Here is a 27,280-nt window from a genome sequence, read left to right as displayed (position 1 = left end):
GCTGGCCAATTCAGTCAACAGGCCAAATCCAGCCGGTGAGAAGCACCTGGAGGGGAACTGAGGGAATAGTGAATGCCAAGTCACGCTGTGATAACATCTCATTTCCCCCTGATTAAAAAGCATGCTTTCATTTGTACTACATAATTCAAATGGTATTAAACCCATAGATGACTACTGAAATAATTGTGAAGAACTCATGCTAAACTTATTTAGTAAATCTGAGATGGCCATAATTTAAAATTTTGAAGTGTTGGTATTTATTTTCATGGTAGGTACTGCTGAATTAGTAATATGACAATTATTTTAACATGCTATATAAATAAATCATTGAACATTTTAAAATGAGTTGTTTACTTGTAAATTTATTGATTTATTGTTTTTGTACTAGAGAAATTATTTGTTTGTTAATAGTCATAAGGCAGACTAAAATTCTAAAGTCTTAGGTATATTATGTATTTAAAACATTAATGCATTATTTAAATACTAGAGGCCCAGTGCATGAAAATTTGTGCACTGTGGGGGCGGGGGTGGGGAGGGTTCCTCAGCCCGCCCTGCACCCTCTTGCAGTCTGGGACCCCTTAGAGGATATCCACCTGTCAGCTTAGGCCCGATCCTGGCAGTCAGACATCCCTCTGGCAGTCCGGGAGCCCTCAGGAGATGTCCACCTGCCAGCTCAGACCCGCTCCCCATGGGAGTGGGCCTGAGCTGCAGTCAGACATCCTTAGCGCTGCCAAGGAGGTGGGAGAGGCTCCCGCCACAGCCATTGTGCTTGCAGCCTTCAGCCCAGAGTGTGGCAGCTCCCTGTGTGGGAGTGCACTGACCACCAGGGGGCAGCTCCTGCATTGAGTGCCTGCCCTGTGGTGGTCAGTGCATATTATGGTCACCAGTTGGTCCTGGTCATTCCGCATTTAGGGTCAATTTGCATATTACCCTTTTATTGTATAGGATATATAAACTTTATTATTTGAATAGGCCAGTGATCAATCTGATTATGAATCTTTGGTTCCATGTCCTAGTTTCCAGACTATCCCTGAACCATATTTACACGTACAAACTTGTTGGATGTTTTAATTTTAGTTTACATTCATGTTTCAAATATGTTACAACACTTTCTTTGCTCACCAATTACGGTAAAATATTAAAATTTGTCCTTTTTTAACTTTGGTAGGACACATAAAGTATTATTTCCCAGGTGATGAGAAAAATTATACATAGCTTTTAAATGATACAAATGAAATGCTGTATAGTGATTGTGGTTACTAGCAGCCCTCTGATATAAATGAAGAAAAAATATTAGAATAGTCTCCTTACCAGTATGACCTGTGTGCACCTTTACTACATGTTCTGAGAATTTTATATTAAATTTTCTTCCTTGACAGAAATAAGAGCAGCTACTTTGGTTTTAAGTTCAATTTATTCCCCTCTTCTATCAAATCTGTTTTACAAATAACTAAAATTGATTCCATTAACATTCTGCTTTAAAGCTCATAAAAGAGTATTTTTTCTGTAATTTGGACCTGAGATGATACAGTGAGAATTTTTCTATTCCACTGATGTATAATGTCATAAAACTATGTAAATATATGCTATTAAGTTAATTTAGAGTCATATTCTCCAGCTGAGGTTTTGTCCAGCCGACACTAAAGAGCAGATTATATGGAAATATATGGTATTAAGTATCATGTGGGAAAAAACCTGGTGTATTTAATGTTCTGCTTTATTTCTGGATGCTTAGGCATAATGCAACTCATATGTAAATCAGCATGGAGGCACATGAACTGGATACAGCTGAAAATGTTGCCTTCCTTATGAGTTTATAGACAATAGTTTCAAGAACTTTCTTCTTCACATGTATACTAAACATAGTTATAAGATTACAATTGCTTCAAAATACGTTCTCATTATATATAATAATAAAATTTCTTTTATTTTATGGGGGTTAGTTAGCACATTTCCCAGGTCACAGAATTTGTCATCTGCTGTTTGTTGGTTTATTTATTTTGATGTTTTGCCTAATATGTCACTCATTAAAGGGCTTACTTTCAGCAGAACTTAAGTAATATAGAAGAAACAATAAATAGCCTGTTTTTGTGTGTATAATTGTCCAAGTTTTGGACATAAAAGAAGATTCTGTATAACTGAAGGCCTGGCATTGTTGTGATGGCTAAAATGAATTCTTGTGACTGTGAATAATATTTTATGTGGAATTTCAGCTATTTATAGTTTCTAATAATGGTATAAAGAAAGAAGTGAATCAAGTTTTATTGGAATAAGCCACAGCCATTTGTTTAGGAATTATTTTGGGGGATTTTGCACTATAAAAGAAGAGTTGAGTAGTTGCAACAGCAAGAGTGTGGCCAGCAAAGCCTAAAACGTGTTTCATCTGGATCTTTTCAGATAAAATTTATCAACTTCTGTTTTAAAAAATTACAAGTGCCTTAAAATTAATTTTTAAAAATGTTTGCAGATCTTTACTATTCTGTATCTTGTTGGTTATGGAAGGCAAGCACACATGGTCAAATTGAGTAGAACACATAAATGGATAAAGTAAAACAAGAAATCTGTGCAAGATTAGTAGATAGTATCATAGTTGATATCCCGTTTATGATGTATTATACAAGGATAAGCAAAAGTATGTTTACAGTTGTGAGTACACAAATCAGTTTATTTTTGTGTTATTATTTATTAATTATTGTATTATTTTGCATACAAACAACTGTTGACCCACTTTTGCTCAACCCTATAGTTTTGTAAAATGTTAACCATGGTAGAAACAGGGTGGATGGTACATAAACTCTCTCTGTATTATTTCTTACAACAGCATATAACTCAACAATTATCTCAAAATAACGGTATTTAATAAAAACAATTGAGCTGGAAATATATTAGCAGATACTTAAAACCATTTTAAAGAAAGTAGAATTTGCATTATTTATTATTTGAACTTTAATGTCTTATTTGTTTCATATATTGAATTTATTCTACTTCTGTTTGGTACTTATATTTTAAATATTTAAACAGATTATATTTATAAAATCATATATATTGATTCATTGTTTTAAATTTGAAATTAGAATATAGATCAAATATATATATATGTGTGTGTGTGTTTATATCTACATTTATACTTGTATATAATTAGTCTATATATCCTCTTACTATTATTTTTGTTACATATTTAAATGTTTCTGTACTATGCTCGGCATTTCCTATTACTGACTGTAAAATATAGACATGAATTCACTAAGAATTATCTTTATGATTAAATATTTGTGGAACTATAGAGAAAACATAATACCCCTGTGAACATAACATTTTTCTAATTTAGTTCTATTCACATTTATCTGATTACAAAGAAACCAACCATAATAGGATTAGAATATTATAATATTTGTTTATTGACATGAAATAGTTTATACTGATGATTAACATGACATAAAATGTTCTATTTTTATAGGATGCCTAGCTATTACTTATTGTGATAGTTTTACTTTAATGACATTTCCTATCCCCACCCCTACCCCCAAAGGGCTCTCTAATTGCTAAAATCCCACATCACTTGTAACAGGTATAATTTCCTCTCTCTCTGACACAGGTCAGTCTGTCATCCACAGCAGAATTTAGTTACTTGGGATGCAGATATAAGCTGGAATAGGAAAGTCAAGATGTAACCCGTGCCAAATGGGGAATTAAACCTTTTATGAGAAAGTCAATTGAACAAAAACTCTTGTGCCATTTACTGTGTTGAGAATAAAACTGTCATAAAAGCAAATGTTCTGTGCACTTAAATGTGCATCACAAACAATAACAACTTGGGAAATATGGTTTTTATGGCTATATGTGTGCTCTTTGAATGAGATCTGACATTGTGTTCTTTTTCTTTGGTATAATTTGGATAGACATTCATATTTCATTATTTTAAAATTGGTTCTTTTTACAAGAACTTTTTTTTTTTAACATGGGGCTTGTAGAATGTAGGCTTAAAAACTAGGCTGCCAATAATGTTTTAAAATATATCAGTCAATGTAATGTGCTCATCCACATTTGCTTTATTTTTTAAAGGGTACCTTTATAAAGCTTTGATTTTATGCACAAACAACCTTTTATTCCATTTCATGAAATATTATAATCTTCAAAAATATATAAACTTTATCTTTATTTTATTTATTTATTTAAATAATAAAACATAATTTCATTTAGTGTCTAAATATAATACCTATTAGATCTACAACAATGTTATTTTACACCCCTACCATCCTCTAGCAAGCACAACTTTATTGACTGAGTTGGGGCTTTGTTGCATAATTTTGGTCAAATTTTCCCATTTATAATATATAGGAACTACATTAAATTTTTAAATACATAGTCTTATCTTGTTTTTGTACATTTTAATGTTATATCATTTTTCTTCAGGTTCAAATTATAAAACAAATATTTTTGTTTAATATTTTATTTTGTATTTTCTATGGCTATATGAATATTTCAGTAATAGTTATTAAGCACAATATTCAATAGTGACAGGAAAAAATGAGAAATAATTTGTCTTCCATTTGAAGCTGTTTAAATATTGTATCAGTCATTACCCCTCAGTGACACCTTCACTTATCATGTTTATTTGCTCAGTAACCTATTTTCAAATGCTGAATATGATATTTCTGTAACTTACAAAGTAAGGAACTTTTTTTACAACTATTATTTTTCAATGCAGTTGACTTCTTCTCTTTGATATATATTAGGCAAAATAGGATGATGAAAAACTTTCCATTGATTACACACAGCATATATAATTAGAGATAAAATGTTCCAGAAAATGCAGTGAAAGTTGTTCTCTATTAGACTGATTTATATTTCACTTTTAAAATCTGTTCTGAGGTGTACATACAAATATTTCAGAGAACATTTGAAAACTTATTAATGACAAAAAATTTAAACCAAATGGGAAAAGTGAGAAGTTTTGCATGTGGTTATCATCCTGATAGTGATGAGAGAAAAAAAAAAAGGTAGGGAATCACATTAAATAAAGGAGATTTGACATGTTCCAGCACAATAAAATGCATAGATAATTATCAGTATTGCTCTTTTAATATTAGTTAAGCTAAGTATAAAGAACTTATTTAACTTTAAATTTTTAAATTAATTCAGTGCATTAATATGCAATAAGTCTATTTTTGGTTTATGAAAACATCATCTTGGTAAAATTTATTGATTAATATCATGGTTAAAATAGTGCTTCACTCTTTTGGCTGGTATATGCTCAGGCAATTGTAACACATTTCATGTGTTCCCTTATGTGATAATCACTTCAACAACATATTTCTATATGTTTCCCTCATTAATATGTGAAATTTCAGTAACTTGCATAATGTCTTTCTAAAGCTCCCTAACCCTGAACTCTAGACAATAGTGATAATTACATTACTTTTCCTCTTGACCACATCTAAAGCGCTTACATGTGATCATCAAAGTTCTTTAATAGATTTACCTGCCACGCCAGGTTGAACTAAAAGAACATGATATGTACAAACAATATTTAAACAAAATGTATTATAGTTTTAACATATAACCCAGAGAACACATTTATCTCCAATTTTTCTCAGTTATAAACTGAAAAATAAGTTATAAAGAAAAGATAGTAACAGCTTGTCCTGTCATAAAACATTGTAGTAATAATAGTGTATATTTCCAGACGGAAATTATCACTCTGTTTATTTCTACCATAAATCAATGCCTTTAAAAAATCCATAATTATTTTAAATGAAGATATAATTTAAAAAACATGGTTTATTGAAACAACTGACAATGTTTCAAAAAATTACTTCCCAAAGATTCAGAATAAGTTAGGTGCCAGATTAGTTTTTCTTAATGATTGTCATTCATTCAAATCATAATACTGTGTCTCAACAGTGTATTGGTAAAAGTGTGGAAATCCTTCTGTGAGTAACCCAAAGGATAGAGAGAACTTGGTTACCAGTAGGTGAGAGAACTAAGAGGTAGATTAAAACATAGCAAGCAGCCAAATCAAAATTTACAAATGTGTTCAAAATAATAATTTAAAGATATTGGTAGATTCTTAGAAAAATAACTAAAATGGTTTTATTTATAGAACATTGTAAGTGGCATATTTTTGCCAAAGACATTTTTTTTGTTAGATTAGAATAGAATTTATTAGTACAGAAAAGCAAGGTGGAAGTTATAAGGTCAATTAGAGCCTTATTACAGTTGCTCTAAAGAGTGATTGAGATAATGCTGATTTGAATCAAGATGACAGGAGTTCCAGTGGTGATGCAAAGTTATCTGTCTTAAACAATTTCCTGTGAGTTAGATACAGAGTTTAAGGAATTAAAGAAATAAACTAAGCAAAAAAAAAAAAAAAAAAGAAAAAAGAAAGAAAAGAAAAGGTTTCAGGAGTCATTTACTAAAATGTGAAACACTGGGGACTCATACATTTGGAAGTGTATATAAAAAGAATATTTATACATATGCATTTAAGGTTAGTTAAATTTGAGTCCCTTTTAGGCAAGCAAGGGTAGATGTTCTTTATGCAGTTTGATATGAGTCAGAAAATCAAAGTTGAGTTTGGAGCAGGATACATAAATGTAGGAGTTATAAGTATATTAGAGGCCCAATGCAAGAATAGGCCTTCCTTCCCCTGGCTGCCAGCACTGCCTTCACTCAGGCCTGGAGCTGCCTTTGCGCCTTCCCTCTGGCCAGAGCTGCTATCCGCCTCTCACCTTGTCACGTCAATTTGCATATTCCCTTTTTATTGGCTGTGGGCACCATCATCTTTGTCACGGAATTATGGTCAATTTGCATATTTCATCTTTACTAGCTAGGATTAATAAAGAGACGAGGCAAGGTACTCTATAGTTCAGATAAACCCTAGAATGAGTGCACACTGGGAAGCAGAGAGCTGAGGATAGAACTCTGTTGTACTTCAACTTTCAACAGTTAGGAGGTGGAGGAAGAATAAGCAAAGGAGGCAAATATATAGTCACCAGTGATAGAGCAGGGAACCAACACAATGTAGATACACAGAAGCTAAGCACAAATGTTTTCCATGGATGATAAAATAACAGGTCGAATAAAATGTTGCTGAGATTAAGTAAGATGAGGTTTGGAAAATAATCATTGGATTTTGAAAGATTGAGGCCATGGTTAACTTTGGTAAGAGTATGTAGAGAAGCTGAGAAAGTGAGATAGCAAGAATAGGAAGCTCATTGGAGGAGTGGTTTCTCTAAAGAAGACCAGATATATGTAGGCATATATAGTGCAGATATAGATACATGTGTAGTGGTCAGGAGAGAGACATGTGAATGGGAATAATGAAGCAGAGAGCGGGAAATATATAGGGCAAGAAAAAAAGAAATTGCCAGAGCAGAGCCTTTGGATTGACTAGAGAGAACTTGATCCAATGAATGAGGGGCAGATTTTGAGTTAGATGAGAGCGAGGATTCAGAAGGAAAGGAAAATAAGCACTTTCAGGTGCAGGTAGATGGTTATATTTTATGATATAAAAATGTGTTATTCCCATATGGTTTGTTATCCTATATAATAAAGAGCTAATATGCAAATGGTCATCATGCCCTCAGGTCCTCATGTCTTCATGCTGGACACTCAACACTGGGGAGAGAGGAATGGGGACCAGCCAGGCACAAATGAGCTCCTGAGAGAGAAATGGGGACCAGCCAGGTAAAAATGAGCTTGCAAGAGAGGAATGGGGATGTGGCCTGGGAGAGGGACAAGCCACCCGCCCATGGTCCCGGGCACCAGTGGCTATGCCTACGCATGAACCTGCGCCTGCAGCCCAGGAGAGGGACAAGCTTCCTGGACGCCAGCACCTGCTGCTGCGGCCTGGGAGAGGGACAAGCTGCCTACTCCTTGGTCCCGAGCACCTGTGGTTGTGGTCCAGGTGAAGCCGCCCACCCATGGTCCCCTGTGGCTGCAGCTGGCCCAGGAAAAGCCAGTCCGGGTCCTGGGTACCTGCAGCCAGCCAGAGGGAGGGAAGCCTGGGTCCCAGGAACCTGCGACTGGCCAGAGAAGGCAATCCTGGGTCCCGGGTGTGGGTGAGGCAGAGGTGGTTAGGAGCAATCAGGCCAGCAGGGGAGCAGTTAGGGGCAATCAGGCTGGTAGGGGAGCAGTTAGGAGCAATCAGACAGGCAGTGGTGGTTAGGGGCTATCAGGCAGGCATACAGAGGGCTTAGGTACGATTAGGCAGGCAGGCAGGCAGGCAAGTGGTTAGGAGCCAGAAGTTTCGGATTGTGAGAGGCAGTCAGATATCCCCCGAGGGGTCCCAGATTGGAGAGGGTGCAGGCCGGGCTGAGGACCCCCCCACTGCCCCATGCACAAATTTCATGCACTGGGTCTCTAGTATTTTCATAATGATATAAGAAATAAAGCATCAGTTGAAGGTGGCAAAGAAGATGAAAATAAAACAAAACGGTTATGAAATAATAAACAAGGAAAGAAGAAGAAAAATCCAGGAGGATATAATAGGATTTCCAACAGGTTTAAAAATTATGGTATCTGCATCGCTGCTCATAAATTTAAAGTGAGAGTAGTGTTTTGTGGATATGTACTTTTTTCTATTATATTTATAAATGTAGTCAGCTGCTTAGATTAATGATTTGAGAAGATGAAGAATTGGCTTTAACTAGGCTTTTTATTTTCCCAAAAAAGAATTATGCTTAAAGAAAGAGTTCAAAGCCACATTTTCCATCTTCCTCAGTGACAGTATGATTATGTTATCTATGCTTTACTGTGTATACCTACTCTACTATCCAGACATTTCCTGGTGGGTGTCTTTAGCCTCAGCTTGCATATAAACCAGAATGGATTCCCCCAAATTTTCTACATATTTTGACTTATATTCCTAATGCTAACATTGAGTTTACATCTATGCCTCTTAATTAAAATTTGTAGTAATGAAATATGTATTCCAAGATATAGGCCTACAACAGCTGTTTTATTTTAATGGCTTTCCATATTCCAAATCAATTAGCAGTCATATGATTGGCATAGGGACAAACTATACATTTTCTTTTTTTTTTTTTTTACTTAGGAAAAGAAGGACTACAGGAAGATAGCTCTCCAAAATAAGTATGGATTAGAAATTATCTTGAAACATATCCTACAGTACAACTTTATTATTAGTTCATAGGGAAGCTATAAGTAAATGTTATTGAGAATAACCATTGTAGCCAGATTGCACTTTGACAAATGCTTTACTTGGTTAAGCAAATTATTTGAAAGTTTGAGGCAGTTCAAACATTTGCTATCTAACATTTCTTTTTAATGTTTTTTTCTTTATTGATTAAGGTATTACATATGTGTTCTTATTGCCACATTGCCCCCCTTCTCTCCACTCGTGCTCTCACTCCCCTGGTGTCTGTGTCCATTGGTTAGGCTTATATGCATGCATACAAGTCCTTTGGTTCATCTCTCCCCCACACTCCCCTAACTTCCCTCTGAGGTTTGACTGTCTGATCAATGCTTCTCTGTCTCTGGATCTGTGTTTTGTTCATCTGTTTAGGTTGTTCATTATATTCCATAAATGAGTGAGATCATGTGATATTTATCTTTCTCTGACTGGCTTATTTCACTTAGCATAATGCTCTCCAGTTCCATCCATGCTGTTGCAAATGGTAAGAATCCCTTATTTTTTACCACAACATAGTATTCCATTGTGTAGATGTACCACAGTTTTCTAATCCACTCATCTGCTGATGGGCACTTAGGCTGTTTCCAAATCTTAGCTATGGTAAATTGTGCCGATATGACCATAGGAGTGATTGGTGCTTCTAGTTTCTTGGGATATATTCCTAGAAGTGGGATCACTGGGTCAAATGGGAGTTCCATTTTTAGTTTTTTGAGGAAACTCCATACTGTTCTCCACAGTGGCTGCACCAGTCTGCATTCCCACCAGCAGTGCACGAGGGTTCCTTTTTCTCCACATCCTCTCCAGCACTTGTCCTTTGTTGATTTGTTGATGATAGCCATTCTGACAGGTATGAGATGGTACCTCGTTGTTGTTTTGATTTGCATCTCTCAGTTGAGCATGTTTTCATATGTTTCTTGGCCTTCTTTCTGTCTTCTTTCAAAAAGTATCTATTTAGTTCCATTGCCCATTTTTTTATTGGGTTGTTTGTCTTCCTTTTGTTAAGGTGTATGAGTTCCCTGTTGTAAATGTTGGAGATTAAACCCTTATCAGTGATAACATTGGCAAATACTATATTCTCCCATGAAGTGGGCTTTCTTATTGTTTTGTTGATGATTTCTTTTGCGGTGCAAAAGCTTTTTATTTTGATGTAGTCCCGTTTGTTTATTTTCTCTTTAGTTTCCATTGCCCTAGGTCCTAGGAGCTGTATCGGTGAAGAAATTGCTTTGGCACATGTCTGAGATTTTGCTGCCTGTGGATGCCTCTAATATTTTGTAGGTTTCCCAACTTGCATTAAGTCCTTTATCCATTTTGAGTTTATTTTTGTGTATGGTGTAAATTGGTGGTCTAATTTCATTTTTTTGCATGTATCTGTCCAATTTTCCCAACACCATTTATTGAAGAGACTGTCTTGACTCCATTATATATTCTTGCCTCCTTTGTCAAATATTAATTGAGCATAGTGGTTTGGATCGATTTCTGGGCTCTCTATTCTATTCCATTGATCTATATGTCTCTTCTTGTGCCAGTACCAGGCAGTTTTGAGAACTGTGGCTTTGTAATACAGCTTGATATCTTGCTTGTATTGAGATTCATTCTACTTTATTCTTCTTTCTCAGGATTGTTGTGCCTATGTGGGGTCTTTTTTATTCCAGATGAATTTTTGGAGAGTTCTTTCTAGGTCAGTGAAATATGCTGTTGGTATTTTAATGGGGAGTGCATTGAATCTATAGATTGCTTTGGGTAGTATGGACATTTTTATAATGTTGATTCTACCAATCCATGAACACAGTATGTTCTTCCATTTGTTTATGTCTTTCTCTGTCTCTTTTTTTCAGTGTCCTATAGTTTTCCACAGACCAGTTTTTTACCTCCTTAGTTAAGTTTATTCCTAGGTATCTTAATTTTTTTGGTGCGACGGTAAATGGGATTTTTTTTTTGTGGTTTTTGTTGTTTTTTTAGTCTCTGTTTCTGTAAGTTCACTATTGGTGTATAGAAATGCCATAGATTTCTTGGTGTTAATTTTGTACATTGCTGAATTCATTTATTAAGTCTAATAATTTTTTGATGGAGTCTTTAGAGTTTTCTATGTACAGTATCATGTGATCTGTGAATAATGACAGTTTTACATCTTCTTTTCCAATTCGGATACCTTTTATTTCTTCTTCTTGTCTAATTGCTATGGCTAGCACTTCCAGAACTATGTTGAACAGGTTTGGTGAAAGTGGGCATTCCTGTCTCCTTCCTGTTAGGTGAAATGGTTTTATTTTTTGCCCATTGAGTATGATGTTGGCTATGGGTTTGTCATATATAGCTTTCATTATGTTGAGGTATGATTCCTCTATTCCCATTTTGCTGAGGGTTTTTATCAAGAAAGGGTGTTGGATTTTGTCAAATGCTTTTTCTTCATCAATTGATATGACTATGAGATTTTTATCTCTGAACTAGTAGCCCGTTTGCACGAAGATTCGTGCAATAGACCTTCATTCACCTGGCTGCCTGCACCAGTTTTCTGCCGGCACCGGGGACCCAGGCCTTGGCTGTGGCCACCGCCTTCTACCTTCTTTCAGGGTCCCGGTGCCGGCAGAAAACTGGTGCAGGTGAAAACTGCACCCTAGCGTCCCTGTGACCCGATCGCAGGAGCGAGCCGACCCCCCAGGTCGGCTCGCTCCTGTGATCAGAGCACGCACCCGGCTGGCGCCCAAGGCCCGGAAAGCCCCGGGCGGCTTCCCCGGCCTTGGGCCCCGCCCGCACCCCAGCGTCCCTGCGACCCGATCGCAGGAGCGAGCCGACCCCCCAGGTCGGCTCGCTCCTGCGATCAGAGCAGGCACCCGGCTGGCGCCCAAGGCCCGGAAAGCCCCGGGCGGCTTCCTGGGCCTTGGGCCCCGCCTGCACCCCAGCGTCCCTGCGACCCGATCGCAGGAGCGAGCCGACCCCCCATGTCGGCTCTCTCCTGCGATCGGAGCAGGCACCCGGCTGGTGCCCAAGGCCCGGAAAGCCCCGGGCCCCGCCCGCACCCCAGCTTCCCTGCGACCCAATTGCAGGAGCGGGTTCGGCTGGCTCCTGTGATCGGAGCAGGTGCTTCCCTTCAACGGTTTCCTGGAGGGCGTGGTTGATGGGCGTGGCTTGGTTGGTGGGCGTGGCTTGGGCGTAGCGAAGGTGCGGTCAATTTGCATATTTGTCTATTATAAGGTAAGATTTGTTTATGTGCTGTATCACATTTATTCATTTGTGGATATTGTACCATCTTTCATACCAAGGTTAAATTCTACCTGGTCATGTTGTATGATCTTTCTGATGTAATGCTGGATCTGATTTGCTAGAATTTTGTTGTGGATTTTGGCATCTATGTTCATGAGGGATATTGGCCTGTAATTCTCTTTCATTGTGTTGTCTTTATCTGGTTTTGGGATTAGGGTAAACTGGCTTCATAAAATGAGCTTGGAAGTGTTCCTTCCTCTTGAATTTTCTGGAATAGTCTGAGGAGGATAGGTTTTAGTTCTTCCTTAAATGGTTGATAAAACTCCCCTGTGAAGCTGTCTGGCCCCGGGCTTTTGTTTGCTGGAAGCTTTTTAATGACTGATTCAATTTCTCCCGTAGTTATCAGCCTATTGAGATGTTTAGATTCTTCCTGATTATGTCCATTTCCTCCAGGTTATCTAGTTTGTTGGAATAGAGTTTTTAAAAAATATATATTTTATTGATTTTTTACAGAGAGGAAGGGAAAGGGATAGAGAGCCAGAAACATCGATGAGAGAGAAACATCGATCAGCTGCCTCCTTCAAAACCCCTTCTGGGAATGTGCCTGCAACCAGAGTACATGCCCTTGACTGGAATTGAACCCTGGACCCTTCAGTTCGCAGGCCGATGTTCTATCCACTGAGCCAAAACAGTTAGGGATCGAATAGAGTTTTTCATAGTATTTTTTTAAACAATTCTTTGTATTTCTGTGGGGGTCTGTTGTTATTTATCCTCTTTCATTTCTGATTTTATTTATTTGGGTCTTCTCTCTTTGCTTCTTGGTGAGCCTGGCTAGAGGTTCATTAATCTTGTTTTTCCTTTCAAAGAAACAGCTCTTGGTTTTGTTGATCATTTGTATTGTTTTTTTTTGGTCTCTATGTCATTTATTTCTGCTCTGATCTTTATTATCTCTTTTCTTCTGCTCAGTCAGGGCTTTTCTTGTTGCTCTCTTTCTAATTAAGTTGTAGAGTTAGATGATGTACTACCATTTTTTCTTGTTTTCTGAGGTAGGCCTATTGAGCTATAAACTTCCCTCTCAGGACTGCTTTTATTGTGTCCCATAGATTTTGGATTGTTGTGTTTTCATTCTCATTCGTTTCCAGGATGTTTTTAATTTCTTCTTTGATCTCATTGGTAACCCAATCATTGTTTAATAGCATGCTATTTAGCTTCCAAGTGTTTGAATTTTTTGATTATTTTTATTGTAGTTTATTTCTAATATTATGCCATTGTGGTCTGAGAAGATGCTTGATATAATTTCAGTCTTCATGAATTTGTGTCCAATATGTGGTCTATTTTTTAAAATGTCCCATGTGCACTTGAGAAGAACATATATTCCATGGCTTTGGGTGAAATGTTCTGAAGATGTTAGTTAAGTCCATCTGATCTAATGAGTCATTTAGGATTGCTGTGTCTTTGCTGATTTTCTGTCTACAGGATTTCTCCAGTGATATCAGTGAGGTATTAAAGTCCCTTACTATGATTGCATTGTTGTTGATCTCTCCCTTGATATATTCCAGTTTTTTTTGTGTGTTTGTGTGTGTGTGTGTGTGTGTGTGTATTTGAGTGCTTTTGCATTAGGTGCATATATGTTTATCAGTGTTGGAAATTACACAATTCTTACTTTTGCCAAGTGGGTGAAGTTGAGTGCTAAACCAATCAATTAATGACCAATGGTATTTTTCCCCATTGCAGGAAAAATATCACTATTAGGATAGATTAGCAAATGTAGCTGATATTCAGATAAATTGAACTTATTCATACAAAACAAATCTATCTTCCTTTTGTTTAGTGAAACCAAGTTTTCCCATAATGTACAAGTGCCACATTGAATCCAATTGTTGTTTATGGATTTTTAGTTTTGACTCTTGGCAGTTTATTATTTCTGAATATGAAGTCCAAATTTTAGAGAGCAGGGATATCTGAGAACCATATTCAGCAAGAAATGAGACAATCAAATTAAGGAAACAAAAACAGGGAAGTTAAAAGAAGTGTGAAGAACTAATTTCACCTGCTCATCATGCAAATAAATTCCTGCAGCTCTGAAAGGCACTGCATATTGTTTTAATAAGCAAGCAGGGATCCTTTATAAGAATTTATACCCTCAACCTTACTAAGTTTATTCTACCAACCTAGAATAAGCTGGCAATTCACTTTACTTTCAGATGAGTGACGGTATCAGGTAAGGTATAGTGATGCAGTGTATGCCAAAGCTAATGCATACATATAAAAACCCAGACAACCTACTGTCATTATCTGTGGAACATGACATGTTTTGACTAAGTGACTATTATAAGGAGGAGAAAGACTTTTGGAACTACTCACTTGTATTGTATCTCTCTGGCCATTGGACATTCATCTACTCCCAAAGAAGTACAGAATAGTATATCCTCTATCTTTGAGGTGGAGTTTTTATGCCTTATGCCTTATCAAAAGCCATAATTTATTTTGTGAATCCCCTCATTTACTTATTTTAAAAATTGCTACAAGACAAAACTGATCATTGTTTATTTTTAAGTGAAAAATACTAATAGGCCTACATTAGAAGCACTTTTAGGGGATATAAAAGAACATGCAGAATTGGGATGGGTGTGTTTTCCAGTATTCAGAATAATAAGTAAGGCATTTAGCTGTGATAACAGTCTACAAAACACAAGAGTGTGATTCGGGATTTAATTAAATTTATGCCAAAATTACTTTCAAATCCTGAGGAAAAATATGCTTGAATGATATAGCACATGTTTCGGCCTTTAAGATTTTTAGCAAGTGGAAACATTTACATGACACATTGGCACAACCTCCATAGCTCAGAAACAGCTCAGTATATACAACATAGCAACAGCTTTGTTCATTAATTCCACAGGAAACATGCACACTGACTCCTGTATAAATTTGTCACTTCTGCATCTCCATCTACTAGGAGCAACAGGGGTGGAGGTGCATTTCATTTAAACATACTTATGAAATACATGAAGGAAAGATTATGCCGGACCCTTTCTGTGTTTTGCTAATTATTTCAACATCAGAATTGTACACCAAATAAATACATAAGTAGAAATCTTATCTTGACAACTAGACATTATCTTACAAGCAATAGGGGGCAGAAAGTGGCTACTTCTAGATATTTTGAAAATCTACTTTTAGATACAGAAGATGGTTTGTTACTCAAAGACAAAGCCTATTTGCATCCCACCCCCTCCTGCGGTCATCCCCATCTTCCTGCCAGAAGGAGAACATTGTTTTCTGAAACTTGAAAGCTGTGGCTTTGACACACATAAATCATTACACTGTTGCTTTTGGAAGAGGCCAAGGCACTGACCCCATTTACAACCCAATCTTCTGACGCTGTTTCTGAAAAGAAGCTCAAGAGGATCAAACTGTTAAGTGCTTTAAAAAAGCTTCTATTCCAACCTTATTTCCATTCATATTAGAGTGAATGGATCGATTTGAGCTAGAGCCTTCAACTAGTACAGAAATCTATCTTCTTTTTCCAAAGTCCTAACTTGAATCCCTTTATTTTTATCATTCTACTGTTATTATTATTTTTTCCTAACACCTGGATGTTGGTGCAATCTCTTTATTTCATGTCACCATCAGCAACTAGTAATGGAGAAGAAAACAGTGATTAATCTTAAGATGTCAGGGAGCATTCACAGGACATGTTTGAATCTGGCTGGTTTCTTTACATTTTCTTGGGACACTTACTAGTAGATATGTCTTTTCCTCAGGACACTCAAGTCTCTTTTCCATTCTTCTGTGGCACAATCTCTCTTACCTAGTGACTCAGGAGATTGGAAATTTTGACTCTGAACTGGTCATAGGTTTGCATATGTTGGGCTCTACTTTCAGAGTTTATGTGCCAAAATCAGGATAAAACATTGTCCAGCCCAACTGGTGTGGCTCAGTGGTTGAGTGTTGACCTCTGAACCAGGAGATCATGGTTTAATTCCTGGTCAGGGCCCATGCCCAGGTTACAGACTTGGTCCCGAGTAGAGGGCATGCAGGAGGCAGCTGATCATTGGTTCTTTCTCATCATTGATGTTTCTATCTCTCTCTCTCCCTCTCCCTTCATCTCTTAAATCAATAAAAATATATATTAAACAACAACAACAACAACAACAACATTGTCCAAAGTTGGAACCCCAGAAACTTCCAGGCTTAGCCACATTCTAGGTTAGAAGAAAGCCTCTTTCACAAATCTGTCTAGTCCTCCTTTTCTTCTGATTGATTGTACTTTAAATGCTCAGTGTCCTCAACAGTCAACTAATTTCAGCCACTCTACTAAGCCATTCTATCATATGTCCTTGGTTTTGGATATCAGTGGAGAAGGTTATATTCTTCCTTTATACCTACCTGCGCATCCCCAGTTTTCACATCAACAAAAGAAATAATGTTTGGGTTTGTTTTCTTTATTTGTTTCTTTGTTTTTTGCTTTATCTAAGCCACACATATGATCATAATCTTCTTACAAAATAAATGTGGATCATTTGCTTTATATTCTTTTTTTTTATTAAGGTATTATATGTGTACATATCTTACCATTGCCCCCCCCACCCCACTCCCATATATGCCCTCACCCCCCAGAGTTTTGCATTATTCTTATACAATAGTTTCCCCTTATCCTTGGCTTTGCTTTCCACACTTTCAGTTACCCTGTGGTTCACCATGTTCCAAAAGTATCACATGGACAATTTCAGGAACCAACAAAGCCTGTTTTAAATTGCCAGCCATTCTGAATAGTGGGATAAAATCTCTCAACATGCACTCTATCTCACCCGATATGAATCTTTGCTGTGTCCAACATTTCCACACTTTAGATGTCCCACCCATTAGTCACTTAGGAGCTGTCTTGGCTATCAGATACCAGATCCATTGTTGTACCATCATCGTGCTTGTGTGGAAGGAACCCTTATTTTACCTAATTATTGCCCCAAAGCACAGGGGTAGTGATGCTGGCAATTCAGATATGCCAAAGAGAAGCTATAAAGTATTTCCCTTATATGAAAAGATGAAAACTTCAACTTGAGGAAAGGAAAAAAGGCGTATGCTGAGGTTGCTGAGATCTAAGGTCAGAACAATTTTTATTACTGAAATTGTAAAAAAAGGAAAAATAAATTAGTAATAGTTTGCTAAGAAGAGAGAGACCACATACACATAACTTTTATTACAATGTATTGTTATAATTGTTCTATGTTATTAGTTATTGTTGTTCACCTCTTACTTTGCCTAATCTATAAATTAAACTTGCCATAGGTATGTATGTATAGGAAAAACATTACATCGGTTTGGGTACTAGCTGCAGTTTCAGGCATCCAATGTGGGTCTTGGAACATATCCTCCATGGATAAGAGGGGACAACTATGATAAAAAAGAGATATTTCTGGAGATGTTTTACTGGACACAGAATGTCTGTGATGTGCTCATACCATCTCTGGCTAAGCATGCAAAGTTCTGTTGTTTCTGTCCTAACACCACCTATTACACGTGAAGTTGCATTACCGATACATGTTATTGTCCACTAAAATTGTCTGCTACACTTGAAACTAAATTAAATATTTTTTAAATTAAAGCAGCTGTATTGTGAGAGAATATCTTCTATAAAATGCTTATTACTTGACGAAACATGTTTCATAGTTTACATTATTATAAAATGAATTTATATTTTAAAAATGTTTTTACACATCTCATTATGGGTGAGAGTAATCTTTCATCTGATTTTCTTGTAAAGTGAATTTTTATGTAGCAAGCTGGTTAAAGCACAGTATCAGCCAACTTGCTCATTACTGGGATAGTCATATAATAAATTTATAATAGTAGGCAATAATTAAGTAATTCTTAAATTAAAAATAGTTATGTATATGTACATGTACACATTTATGTAAAACCTTCACATTTACAGTAATAATATGCTTTACTTTTCTAGATATTATAACAATAGAACAGTGGCTTTTTTAAAGACTGGCATTCATGTTATGCTGATAAGCCTCAGTACTTGACCCACTGAGGATCCAGTGATTTTAACACAAAGTAACAAAATATATGAACAGGAATAGTAATATTTATATCATAGTCAAATCATTATCACTTTTAACATTTTTTTCTTTATTGAATGAAAATGTGTGTGTATTTTCATTTTTTAATTTTTATTTGTTTGTTTTACTAAGAATGATGCATACACATCCTTTATGGTGTGTGTTTCTGCTGAATACCAAACATGCCCTTACTACTAAGGGGGGGAAATAATTTTACATAAACTAAATACTATCAGTATTGCTTTGCATAAGTTATTTAGAATAAAGTAAATTTTCAACAATTAATTTTATTTATTCTGAGAAAAAGATGAATGGGATATTTTAAATAATTCTCAACACTAATCAATAATGGATAAAATTTTGAGGAAATAAACTTCCTATTTCTAAGTATCATATCATAAATTACTTAAATACATTAAATTGTAAGCCATTCAAGAATTCAAGAAATGATCTTCTTGCATCCTTAACCGTTTTTTAAGACACAAAATCATCTTTCTTATGCTGTGCTCTTGCAATTTCACACTGAGATTGATATTTAAGCGACAACTCCTATGAGTTTGACAGATTTCATCAGAATTTTGTTTACTTGTGAATCTCTAAGTTACCAAATTTGGAAATTCTAATGAAAGTTGATGAAAACCTTACTCTTAAAAGTTTTAGAAGCTATTTTTTTAATGAGTTTTGTCCCATACAGGACTATTCTAATGCATTTTAGGATATGTAAGGACACTTCTTTTTCGCTGATTCCCACCACCTCATCTCCATCACCCCTGGCTTGGCTCCTGAGTTTGTCTAGTAGTACTGTTTATGTCATTGCCATAACTTTGCCTTTTACCTCTGTCTTCACATGATTGAAACAAAAACTTGAAGAATTCAAAATTAAATGAAGGGCCCAAAGTAACACAGAGAAGTCCTGTGTCCAAGGACATGCAATGCCTGGTATTAGTTAATTGGTGATTGATTGATGCAACTTTTGTTTTTTGAGAAAAAAAACTGAATACACTTTGGGAAAACTCACATACTCATTCCCAATAGGGACTTATTTCCTATAACTAAACACCAAAAAATATTCCATGAACCTTAGTAATACATTTAAGTCTAATTTGAGGAAAAGTTCAACATGATTTCTATAATTGAATTATCTTTTGATAATAATTTCTTTTAAGTCTTTAGGTACTATATCTAAGATTCATGTTGTATAATTTCAATTATTAAAAAACATATTTTACTAAAAATTTAACATAGTTATATAAGGGTGTTTTAATAATGCAAGGAAGGCATGAAAGAAAATGAAGGGTTGGTTTCAAATATAATTCTTGAAGAAATTAGTGAAAAAAGTGTTTCTAATTTTTTTTTTTTAAATAGGACAGAGGTGTAATGGTTTTTGATGGGTCTAGAAAAAGAAGGTTTTTAACACCTATTAAAAACATCACAAAAAATTCTAAAAAGTTGTTTAATATAGTCAACTGTTGACTTTCACTAGGAAGAATAGCCTGACTTTGCTGATTAATTAGACATCACCATTCAAACATCTGCAAGCTTAATAATGGTGGACAAGTTTATGGTCCCCTATGTGACCATTTGAAATATATATTTAAAAAATTGAATCATCTCTCTCTACCATTGTAGCAGACAGAGAAAGATAATTTGACTAAGCTTATTGGTCCATAAAATGATATTTGTGGCGATTTTTGTCTTTACTTAGTGAACTCAGGCATTTTATCAGATTAGATATCCTTTGATTTTATATATTAAACAGATTTTACAGTGTCTTTTAGGTAGTTACAATCTTTATTAAACTTATTAAAAACTAGGGAAAGCATTGTTATGTATACTTTATAATTGGTAACAATAGTAAGTTAACAAGTACTTTAAGGAACTGAGAACAATTAAATTTATCAGGATACTTGTAACAAAGAACACCTAGATTAAGAAACTAAAGAAGAAAAAAGGTGAGATTGAAAATGTCAGATATTTACATTACGATTCATAACAGTAGTAAAATTACAGTTATGAAGTAGCAACAAAAATAATTTTGTGGTTGGGGGTCACCACAACATGAGGAACTGTATTAAAGGGTCACGGCATTAGGAAGGTTGAGAACCACGATATAGATGAAGAGGAAACTTACTCACTTGCAATGTAGATGGTGGTCCATTGTCATCTAGAAAGCCCAATATTGTCATATATCTAAGGGAAAATAACATAGGAAGGAAAACAGGAAATATGCTCCTCTATATTTTTTGTGTGTGGTTTCCCAGAAAGGACAAACCTCAGAGTCTAGAAAACTGGTTCTGAATCTCACCACTGCCCACTTAGAGGCCAATGATTAGGATGCACAAAAATATTGTGAGTGTGTGACATGTAAAAAATAATTCTAAGAGTTTTTAGTGAGGATTAAATACCAAGATGTGTGAGCATTTATCACACTGTTTTTACAGAGTTAAATACTCTTTAAAGTAATTTGAAATAATTAACTTTATTATTTTATTTTCTGTTTCTTGCTCTATTCCTGCTCTGACATCATGTATTGTATCACAGTTACAACTGCTGTGGATAAGGTCTCAGGCAGTCCAAAAACCTGTTTAAATTCTGCTTCAATTTCTCTAATTGAAATTGCTCTGGATTTAACATTGGGCTCAATTTCTGTCCCTGCTACTTACTAACAGTGTGGCAGGTCTTGCAATTTAATTGAGCTCCTCAATTAAATGTGAATCATAAATGTCACTTAAAAGCTGGTTCCAAATAAAAAGACATGAAACATTAAAAAATAATAATACTTCTTTGAAAGATAGGAAGAACTGTAACAATAGATCCCCCCCCCCTTTATTCATGGGAAAAGGGCATGCCTAATGTAATTGTGAAACAGTGTAAGTGGCTAAGAGAATGGGTGGGCACTGTGGTCTAGTTATTGTGCTTCTGCTACTTGTGAGCTGTAAGGCCTTGGGCAAGTTAGCCAGAAGTTCAAATCTGAATTGTCTTATCTGAAAAATAGAGATAATAACAGTACCTACCCCACAGGGTTGTTGTGCTGATTGGATACTCTAAAGTAGGTAGGTAACAGGGAGCATTTGGCAGTGGGAGGGGCAGAATCCACGGGAGAGACCCCAGCAGTGCCCAGGCCCTGGATGTACTGCTCCCACCTCTGGGGTCCTGGATGAGACTGAGCAAGGAGCAGACACTGGCTTTAGTTCAAGCAGGCCAGGCCGCAAAACCGGAACTGCCCATCCAAGCCACTTGGGGCGGAAAAGCAAGACACATACAGCTCTGTCTTTCCCAGCAGCTCCCTGGTCCTCACTGCATGTTAGCGTGTGAGGGCCACCACCTCTTCTGGGGGTCACCCTGAACCCAGGCTGGTCTCTCAGAGAGCAAGCTCAACAGGCCTGAGGGCTGTCCTGTGGCACAGGGGCTAGAGCAGAGCCTGGAGTCAGTGACAGCGGCTACAGCTCCCCGGGAAGCCTGTTGGTGAGGGAGGACCTGGGGACAGTGGCCGGGGACATGGGGAAGCTACAGTGGCACTGAAGAGGATGAAAGGGACCAGGGAAATTGCCAGAACAGCCCACACTTAAGCAAGGCATGGCCTCTCATCCTGCTGCCGCTCTGCAAAGCACGGAGGCCCCAGGGCCCCAGAACCTCTGGAGCCTGGCCCTCAGAAAACTCCACCTTCCTCCTGAGAGGGAGACAACAAGGGAACAAGTGCCAGAACATTCCAACCAGGGTGACAAGTGGAAAGTCAGCAACAGGGTTCAGATTTGGGGACTCGCCTCTTGAAAAATTCCTCGGAATAGAAATGGAAGCATCTCAAGAAACTTACTGCACGTCAGCATCAAACTCCACCGTGGGCAGAAGAGGGCAGTGGGGAACTCACGCCGGGAGGTGGCCTGTAGCTCGAAACACGGAGCCAGCCCTCCGGTGAGAACCAGGCCTCCTGTCAGCCCTTCACTTACAGACTCCGCAGGCTCTGTGCAGGGGGAGAGGTGGCCAGTGTGGGGCCTCCTCCCTCGCAGAGAAGGGCCCAGAGGTTCACAAGTTTCTAAGCTTTGATAATGTGTAGCTCCAGGTCCAGAGGATGCCGTTGAGCACATCACAAGTATGTAATTTTTGGTGTTTGTGTGTGTGTGTGTGTACTATTTAAGGTCGAAAGAAAATAAACTTCAAAAACAAAGATATTAACTCTTACTAGAAAAAAAACAAAACAAGCAAAAAAAGAAGACAAAGCATGATGTGTCTTGTCCGCCTTAATTTGGCTGTGCACCTGAGCTGTGCCATTTCCACCCAGTGGGCAGCAGCCATAGGCAAGGATGGAGCCGGACCCTGGGCCGCAGCATCTGGAGCCCAGTTGGTGTCTTCTGAGAAACATCCAGAGTGGCTGGTGGGCTGTGCTTCCAAGTGTGTTGTTCATGTGGAGATGTGAATGCCTGCTGCTCAAGGTATCGGTAAGAAGTGCTGCCTGGCTAACCCTTTCTTTCACTTGCTTTTTTTGGAGGGCTCATAAAAATGCACACAAAAAAAGATAAGGTGGCACCATTAAACCTGTCTCTGCCATTAAAAAAAAAAGAAAGAAAGAAAACAATAGTAAGTACCCTGCACATGAGTGCTACCATGATGATTGATTTCTCTAAGCATTGGTTTAATTTTGACAAGTACTGATGTAACCAGGAGAGTTTTACTAAATAAAGTGCACACTCATGAAGAAAATAATTCCCTGTCTTCAAGCTTCATGTACAACATAGGATATACTAGTAATATAAATATGTGCCACATGAATTAATTTGTGTGGGTGCATGTGTGTTTACTTAAATGCATGTTAAAGAAGCATGTGTATCTTTGTCCACAGTCAAACAAATAGAGATGACCAAAAAATGTTTGGGATTATTATTTTTTTTTTGAGTGATTCAAATACTACATTAAAATGGACATTGGTGCCCTAACCAGTTTGGCTCAGTGGATAGAGCATCAGCCTGTGGACTCAAGGGTCCCAGGTTCGATTTTGGTCAAGGGCATGTACCCTGGTTGCGGGCACATCCCCAGTAGGGGGTGTGCAAGAGGCAGCTGATCGATGTTTCTCTCTCATTGATGTTTCTAACTCTCTATCCCTCTCCCTTCCTCTCTGTAGAAAAATCAATAAAATATATTTTTTAAAAATGGACATTGGTGGTGGTCCTGTAGTTATGTGAGTGTGTAGAAGAGTCCTGATTTTTCTAAAACCTGTATTAATAACTTTATAGTGTAATGGAGAGGAAATTGAATTCTCGAGTCAGAGAGGCCTGACATTAATCTGTGTTCCACCTCCTACTCTTGACTTTATCTAAACACTCCTAGCAGAATGAACCTTCTTCATCCATGAACATAACATTGAGTTAGGTGAGTGTAAAATTCTTCATGTAAAATTCTAAAACTTAGAACTATACGCTAGCTCCTAACTTCAATTATTTTTTAATATAGTCTATAGATACAGGATTTAGAACATCACTGTGTTTTTGTTTGTTTTTCTGTGATTTTTTTTTTAACAATGGATAGAATTTAAGCTCCGCAGGCATTCCTTAGAAAAGTCTGACTAATAAAGTAAAAAATTGTTTTTATCTTACAGTTTAGAACATGAATCTTTAGCGAAAGGGGAACAAATACCGATTAATAAAAATTGCCGATGTCAACTTAGAGCACTGAAAACGTGTCCAAGTGATTTCTAAGGGATTATTGCTGATACTGCAAATCAGGCAGCAGTATGCTGCCCTCATTTGTTTTGTTTTAATGAACTTTATATAGCTACTAAGAATTACACTGTTAACAGAGAATGCAATAAATATCCAGTGTTTGGAAACAGTTTTGAATTACCTGATAAGAAAATAATAATGTATGTTTACTTAGTTTTTACTAGGCAAAAGAGTTCTAATATTGTTTTTCTAATTGTGCTATTTAATTGGAAATAGTATGGAAGCATTCTGATAATTCCAGTGGTTTAGCTGTTAAGGGTTATTTTATGTCTTTAGCTTATATTGATGGCATTAGAAAAATGAAGCAACATCGTAAACAAAGAATTATGGTAAGATGACAAGTTTAAAATATTAGAATGGGATATAGAACTTGAGAATAGTCTTACCAGTGCTAAAAGCTAATTATGACTTAGAAGTTCCATTATCTGTCTTAAATTTAAAACAACTGCTATATGGATCATTTCTTTGTTATTTAGCCATTCAAGCTTATCTCTTTGATAAAGGTCTTTGCCATCCAAACGGAACATAAAGATTTTATTGGTCTCTAATGATGCCAACTACAGCTGTACAATCATCATTTTAGAGTCCAAGCTCTGTCTGCTCTTAGATCTGCCGTTACTTGATCACAATTGCAGAAGTATCTTTAAGTGTATTTGCTTAACCAGATGGTAAATGGCTGTAGAGGGAATACATTTCTCTTTTTTACTGTATGACTAAGTGTTAAAACAGAAATTTTAGCTATGGTGGGAAAACACAGACTTATATTATACTAAAAATAGTTTCCCTTACTTTTTTGCAAGAAAACGATATGAAAATCTGCAGCATGAGAATACAACATTATGGCAAACATTTTTTATAATATATACATAATATTTGAATCTTTCTTTTAATGAAAGTTAAGTCAAACAAAATATTGATACAAAATGTCATTTGATTTCTGACATATTTTGCAAATAAAACCTGAAGAATTTCCATTTTTATTCTTTTTTTAACTATTAACTTAAATGATCAGAGTAAAAGTTCTAAGAATCATGATATGCAGAAGTATTTTAATTTTATATATATATATATACATATATATATATATATATATATATATATAATGATATTTCACATGTGTAAAATTTTGTAAATAAACTTTTGATATGAGAATTCTTAAAAATTATATGAGATACTTTGTTAATTTTGGGTTAATTCTTCAAATTTGAAAAGCTGTGAGAATGTGTGAATAGATATGTTAAATATATGTTTGAACTTATAGAATTCTACAAGGTTTATATATTAGGAGGACAACTAGGATTATAATTTCTGTTGAAAAGAAAAATTCTTTGGTGGTGTCCTAGAGTAATGAGTGTGAACTGAGAATTATAAAATATTAAACAAACATAAAATTTAGCCCTTGTTTTCCCAAAACCAAGTAAATAGTAAGTGTATAGTATAATGATAAAAAGGAATGCATCTTGAAATACTTTAATAACTACAATATCGTGACCAGTGATTTGTTTCTGAATAACAAACTGAGCATTCAGCTTATATGGGACCATCACTAGAAAAGTCAGCAAATGAAAGCAAGTTTATGTAGGAAAAATTATTGGTAGTCATATTACATTCTCAGCTGGTAGTTCAGATAATGACATGATTGAAATGAAAGCACAGCAATTTATAATTTCAGGAAACAAAAGTGTCAGATATTCAAGCATAAGACATAGGAGAACAAGCATATAGGGAAAACAAAATCTTAGATGCATCCATGAACATGAATAGTTAGTGTGGACCGGAAGTTAGATTTCTCAGGTATATGGAGGTCAAAAAAATTGAAGCTTCACTGTCAGTTAAATTTGGTCATTCAAATGGGCTTCTTTGGTAGGATAAATTTATTTTTGGGAGAGATTAATATCAGTACTGAGACAACTTCCTGGTGGACTTTGGTGAAATCAATGGGTTAATGGAGGGAAAAAGAGACAAAGAAAATACAAACTGTAGTGAATATTAGTAATCAGGGACTGGGTGAGTCTTGATATCTTGACAAGGTATTATCCTTTCTAAACGTAGGTGTCCTCACCTGTTAAATCAATAAATTATTCTAGGTGAGGTCCCTACTGAACATTTTACTGCAGAAGAATAATTGTAGGTAATCAGTCTTATAAATATTAGTCTTAAGGAACAAGTGAATTAAATTGGAAGACTACCAGTTGAATATGAGTGAATATTTGACTAATAAATGAGAGTGCTCGTCAATTTTAATCATGTATGTATTCAAGTAGAAAACTAGAAAATAAAGTTGACTAAATCTTAGAAAATATTAAGTGAGGTGGATCTTAAAAAACGTTTAAAAGATGCTATAGTTATCATTAAGGATATAATAGCAAAAGGTGAAAACATCTGAGAAGCATTTAAAATTGTGGAATTGTATAAGTAGGATGGATAGATAGGTAGGTGATAGATGATAGATAGATAGATGATAGATAGATAGACAGATAGATGATATATAACACAGAGGCCCTGAAGTAGTCAAAAACACTTTGGCAATAATGTGCAAAATAGCTTTAATTGTTTGGTGTTATTTCTCCTTTTTTTTTAAATTTCTTTCTTGGTCAGTAGTCTGCATGCTTAATTTAATTTATATGTGCTTAAATAACTGTCTGATACCCCTGAAAACATGCAACATTAATTTAAGTTAAATGACTCTCAGCCTTACCTGCTAATGCTGTTATGGGATTTGGAATTTAAGAATTTTCTACGCAGGCTTTCTTCAGAACCATTAAATATTGCATCAACTGTAAATTACCAAGACAATAAAATGCTGGCGATCATAAATTTACTTATTTTAAAGCTTAAGTTGTCCAAGATTGAGTAATATATTTAAACAGTAGTTTTTAATCAATGCTATAATCTTTCTAGATAAAGCTTATATCAAGATGTTGTATTAATAACCAACCCAGAGATTCACGAATCGCTATACAAATATTGGTGATATGTTTCAATTTCAGGTATAGCATGTTTGTAACCTAAAACAGAATGTGCACTTTTTCTTTTGCATTAGAAACAGTTTCTTCATATCTCTTAAAGTACTGGCCCTTTTACATTCAAATATGACTGAAGAACATGGAAGATATTTATTTCAGTGTATCTTATTTATT

At 36.0% G+C, this 27,280-nt stretch overlaps 1 protein-coding gene across 3 annotated transcripts in view; it reads left to right on the top strand.

Moving 5' to 3' along the window:
* The window catches only part of FSTL5 (follistatin like 5), a 554,870-nt gene that overhangs the window by 149,707 nt on the left and 377,883 nt on the right, over window positions 1–27,280 (top strand). The gene's annotated exons all lie outside the window — the stretch shown is intronic.

The sequence above is a fragment of the Eptesicus fuscus genome, chromosome 6 (genome assembly GCF_027574615.1).
Source record: "Eptesicus fuscus isolate TK198812 chromosome 6, DD_ASM_mEF_20220401, whole genome shotgun sequence".
NCBI classification, from domain to species: domain Eukaryota; kingdom Metazoa; phylum Chordata; class Mammalia; order Chiroptera; family Vespertilionidae; genus Eptesicus; species Eptesicus fuscus.
This window is presented reverse-complemented; position numbering and strand designations above follow the sequence as displayed.